At 54.9% G+C, this 4,790-nt stretch overlaps 1 long non-coding RNA gene across 1 annotated transcript; it reads right to left on the bottom strand.

Moving 5' to 3' along the window:
- Positions 1-206: 206 nt before the first annotated feature.
- Positions 207-4,414, bottom strand: LOC144577481 (uncharacterized). The gene is made up of 2 exons (XR_013521605.1): positions 4,164-4,414; positions 207-1,820 (listed from the first exon to the last, which is right to left on the bottom strand). It is a non-coding gene; the product is annotated as an uncharacterized LOC144577481 (long non-coding RNA).
- Between the last annotated feature and the right edge of the window lie 376 nt (positions 4,415-4,790).

Raw genomic sequence — 4,790 nt, 5'->3', positions numbered from 1 at the left:
CTCTTTCCAGAGTCTTGCTCTGTCACCCGGGCTGGAATGCAGTGGTGTGATCTCAGCTCACCGCAACCTCTGCCTCCCAGGCTCAAGCATTCCTCCCGCCTCAACCTCCAGAGCCAGCTGTGACTACAGGCACATACTGTCCGACCTACCCTCTGCGGGAAGACTGGGCTCATTGGGAAAGAAACCGGACCGCAGGCTAGAGGAAATTCCTTAAGTTCAGGCTTTATTGAGAGGAAAGAGCCTCCGGGCAGGCCAGCCGGGACGAAAAGGAAAAATGGCCGCCCTGCTCAGAGGGGCAGGGTTGTTTTATAGGGGGCTGAAGGGCTGGGGGGTGGGGAAGCCAAAAGCCGAGGTGGTGGGCAACTGTTGGTCAGTTTGAACTGCTGGGTGGGAAGCTGGGCGGCGGGAGGGCTAGGACCGGTATGTAAAGTGAGAGATAAGGGAGCCTCTTTGTGGGGGAGGGAAAGAGAGAGAGAGAGAGAGCGTTTGCGGTAGGGGCAGAGTTTTCCAAACATTCCCGACTCCTTAAAGAAAAGAAAAAGAGGGGGTCAGGGGCGTCGGTTGTCTCTCTGGCTACTTCCTGCTGACAAGGGTCGACGGGGGGTTCTGAAGAGGTTTCTTTTCCTAAGGAGCCTGGAGGTTTGGGGAGAGGTCTGTTTCTTGCACTCGTTCAGGGTAGGGTTGGAGCAGCATCTGGTGGATGGTGACTCCAGTCAGTTCTTGAAAGAGCCGCTGTAGGAACTGGAGAAAGCAAGGAGCAATAAGTAAGATTAGGCAAACAGCTATTAGGGGCCCAAGCAATGGTGACAAGAGGGTATACATAGAGGAAGACCACCACGCTGTGGCTTCAGCCGAGAACTTCTGACTCTACAGGTTAGTTTTGAGTTTCTGGAGGCTCTCGATTCGGGTTTCTACTAGGCCGGATTCACTGATGTAGTAACAGCACTCTTCTTGTAGGAAGATACAGGTCCCTCCTCGTTCAGCAGTGAGCAGGTCCAGGGCTCTTCGGTTCTGCAAGGCAACTTGGGCAACTGAGGTGATCTGTCATTGGAGTGATGCTAAAGACTCAGTAGAGTCATTAATAGCCGCTTGGAGTTGTGAGGTCAGTCGGGCTATGGCCAGGTGAGAGTGGACTAGTGCCCCTCCTCCTAATCCTGCTGCAAGTGCTGAACCAGCAAGGGAGACACCAACGGCAATGGGTAGGAAGGCAGCTCGTCGGGTGCGGCGATGGGGAGTTTGCAGCATCTGGAATTCGGCTGGGGAATATATAGTGAGTCGAGGGACTAGGGTTACCGGGAGGACTTTCTGTGTATTTTCAGATGGCTGGGTGGGTTGGGGAAGAGAAGCGTTGGCGTGTTCTTGGAGAAGGCTGCGAAGGAGAGTAAAGTAGGGGAGGTAGCTGTCTAGAGGAGTAGTCTCTGGCGGTGGGGGAGTTGAAAGTAGGAAGGGGCAACCATACAGCAGCTCAAATGGGCTAAGCTGTGATGGGCCCCGGGGGCCTGCTCTTACCCTGGTGAGGGTGATAGGAATTAAGGATACCCAGGATTGGCGGAGCTCAAGCATGAGCTTAGTCAGATGCTCCTTTATTAGGCCATTGGCCCGTTCCACCTTACCAGAGGACTGAGGATGGTAGGCAGCATGTAGCTTCTACTGAATTCCTAGAGAGGTAGAAACGGCATTAGTGACTTTGGAGATAAAGGCTGGGCCGTTGTCTGACTGTATGGTAGCCGGGAGTCCAAAGCGTGGGATGATGTCTTGAATGAGATGAGTGGCTACTGTCCCGGCAGACTCAGAGGCTGTGGGGTAAGCTTCAATCCAGCCTGAAAAAGTGTCAACAATGGTTAGCAGATACCGGTACTGTTTGTGCTTTGGCATATGGGTGAAATCAATTTGCCAGTCTTGGCCAGGTAGGAACCTGCGTAGCTGATGAAGCTGGCGCCGGGGATGACAGGAACCCTGGGAATTAGTTTTCATGCAGACAGTACATGAGGACTGGACTTCCTGTATGGTACTGAGGAGGCGGTGGGGGTGAAAAAGTGGGTGGAGGAACTGGTATAAGGCTTTAGGCCCAATGTGGAGTGAATTATGGATGTCTTGGATTATCTGGTACCTTTGCTTTTCAGGGAGGATGAGGAGGTTATGCTTGAAGGCCCAGTCATCCTTGAACTGTACCCCGGGGGTAGACTGGAGGGTCTGGAGTTCTGAGGCAGAGTATTGAGGGCTAGGAGAAAAAGGCTGTGTGGGCTGGCGGTGGGGAAGGTTATGACGGCCTTCAGCTTTGAAAGGATGTCTCACCCCAGAAGGGGAACTGGGCAGGTGGGGATTACTAAAAAGGAGTGGGTGAAGGGAGTGGAGTTATATGAGCACATGAGTGGTGGGGTTTGATAGGGGATACTCGGGGTCCCATCGATTCCCATGACTAAGACCTGGGAAGGGGTGAGATGGCCAGAATAAGAAGGAAGTGCGGAGTAGGTAGCCCCCATGTCTTGTGACCCTAGGCTCGGCGAGGGTAACCGGAGTTGGAAAGCCAGGGCCCCGCTAGTCATCTAGCAGCCCTAGTAGACTGGGGAACGGAGCTCCCTCGGAGGTCGGCTCCTGGCAAGCAGGCTCCTCCCTACTGAGGGTGACCGCCGGCTTCGTAACGCCAGTGTGTCTGTTTTGAGGAACCGGCACCCTGGGGAAGCTGGGGCAGTCTGACTTCCAGTGTCCCGGGAGCTGACAAATAGGGCAAGGCTTAGTTGGTGGCCATGGTTGTGGACAGGCTCGGGACCAGTGTCCTTCCTTTCCACATTTGAAACATGCCCCTGGAGGGGAATGGGTTTCGGCCTTGGGCTTCTGGTTCCCTGCCGGCCTTAGAGCCGCCACTAGGGCTTGGGTCTGGAGGGCAGCCTTCTGCTTCATGCGAGTTTGGCGGGCAGCCTCAGCCGCATCTTCCATGGCATTGAATACTTTAAAGGCCATTTTTACCAGGTCTTGGATGGGAGTCTCTGGCCCCTCTTCTGCTTTCTTTAGTTTCTTTCTTATGTTGGGTGCTGATTGGGAGATAAAGTGGGAGGCTAATACAGTGGCCCCGTTTTGGGAGGCTGGATCTAGTCCAGTGTACCGGACTAGGGCTTCTTATGTTTGAGTGAGGTATTGGAATTCTTTAATATAGGTGGACGGGTTGGCTGAGAAGGATCCTAAACGTTTCTCAATTTGGGACAGGTCTTGGAGTGAGAAAGGAACATGGACCCTGATTAAACCTTCTGCGCCTGCTACTTCTCGGAGTGGGGCCAGGATAGCTGGCTGGTGGGAGCGGGTGTGGGCCGCCACCGGAGAGGCAAGAGGAAGTGCGGCCTCTGAGGGAGGGGGCTCGGAGGGAGTAGAGGGAGAGTGAGGCATGGCCTCTGAGGTAGGAGGTGCAGAGGGAGTGGGGGAAGGGCGTGCCGTTGATGGCGACTGGTTGCTGAGATTGGCAGGAGAGGACAGATGTTCAGGCAGATCCTCCGGTGAGGAGTAGGGTAGGGGAGAGGTAGTGGAGGAAGATTTACGGGGGGTTCGAGATAAGAGGATTTGGTAGGTGGAGCAGGAAGAACATAGGTTGGGGTGGGTACGGAGGTCCCAAAAAGCCTGGACGTAAGGAATTTCATTGTCCTTGCCCATGCGGCGACAAAAATCGTCGAGATCTCGGAGGGTGTTGAAATCAAAAGTGCCAGTAGGGGGCCAATGTGACTGGTTACTGAGTTTGTATTGGGGCCAAGCCACGTGGGACAGGAAAATAAGCTTTTTCTTTCTGAGGGTTTGGGAATATCCCAATTTGGTAAAATTTCGCAGCAAGCACCCGAGGGGGGTGCTCAGAGGTATTTTGGACTCCGAATTTCCCATGGCAGGCGCAGCTACAGACTCTCCGGCGCGGATGGGCAGATGCAACGAAAAGGCGTCCCCGTTCGTTGCAAATTCCCCGGAGTACAATTAAGTACGGAAAGGGAAGCGGTCAGAGGGGCGTCCCCCGTCTGGCGGCTGTCCCTCGGAAGGCTCCTGGAGCCGGAATGGAAGACTACCTTGGCTCGGCCGAGACTAGGCAAGGAGTCCGTGCGGAACGCCGGAGAGGGAGCAACTGCACCATGCCGTAGGAAGAGGAGACGGGAAGCGGGGGAAGGCAAAGCAAGAAAAACTTGGCTTACCTTAATCAGAACGTGGAGGTGGCAGGGCCAGTGTTGGGTAGGTCGGGGAGGGGGGCCGTGGCCGGGCCAACGGCCCCAGCTCCCGTCCCGGGTTTCGGCACCATTTGTCCGACCTACCCTCTGCGGGAAGACTGGGCTCATTGGGAAAGAAACCGGACCGCAGGCTAGAGGAAATTCCTTAAGTTCAGGCTTTATTGAGAGGAAAGAGCCTCTGGGCAGGCCAGCCGGGACGAAAAGGAAAAATGGCCGCCCTGCTCAGAGGGGCAGGGTTGTTTTATAGGGGGCTGAAGGGCTGGGGGGTGGGGAAGCCAAAAGCCGAGGTGGTGGGCAACTGTTGGTCAGTTTGAACTGCTGGGTGGGAAGCTGGGCGGCGGGAAGCTGGGCGGCGGGAGGGCTAGGACCGGTATGTAAAGTGAGAGATAAGGGAGCCTCTTTGTGGGGGAGGGAAAGAGAGAGAGAGAGAGAGCGTTTGCGGTAGGGGCAGAGTTTTCCAAACACATACCACCATGTCTGGCTAGTTATTTTATTTTTATTTTATTATAATTTTGAGATGGAGTGTCACTCTGTCACCCAGGCTGGAGTGCAGTGGTGCAATCTTGGGTTACTGCAACCTCCACCTCGTGGGTT

The sequence above is a fragment of the Callithrix jacchus genome, chromosome 8 (assembly GCF_049354715.1).
Source record: "Callithrix jacchus isolate 240 chromosome 8, calJac240_pri, whole genome shotgun sequence".
Lineage (NCBI taxonomy): Eukaryota > Metazoa > Chordata > Mammalia > Primates > Cebidae > Callithrix > Callithrix jacchus.
The sequence above is the reverse complement of the archived record's forward strand: the minus strand, read 5'-3'. Positions and strand labels throughout refer to the sequence as shown.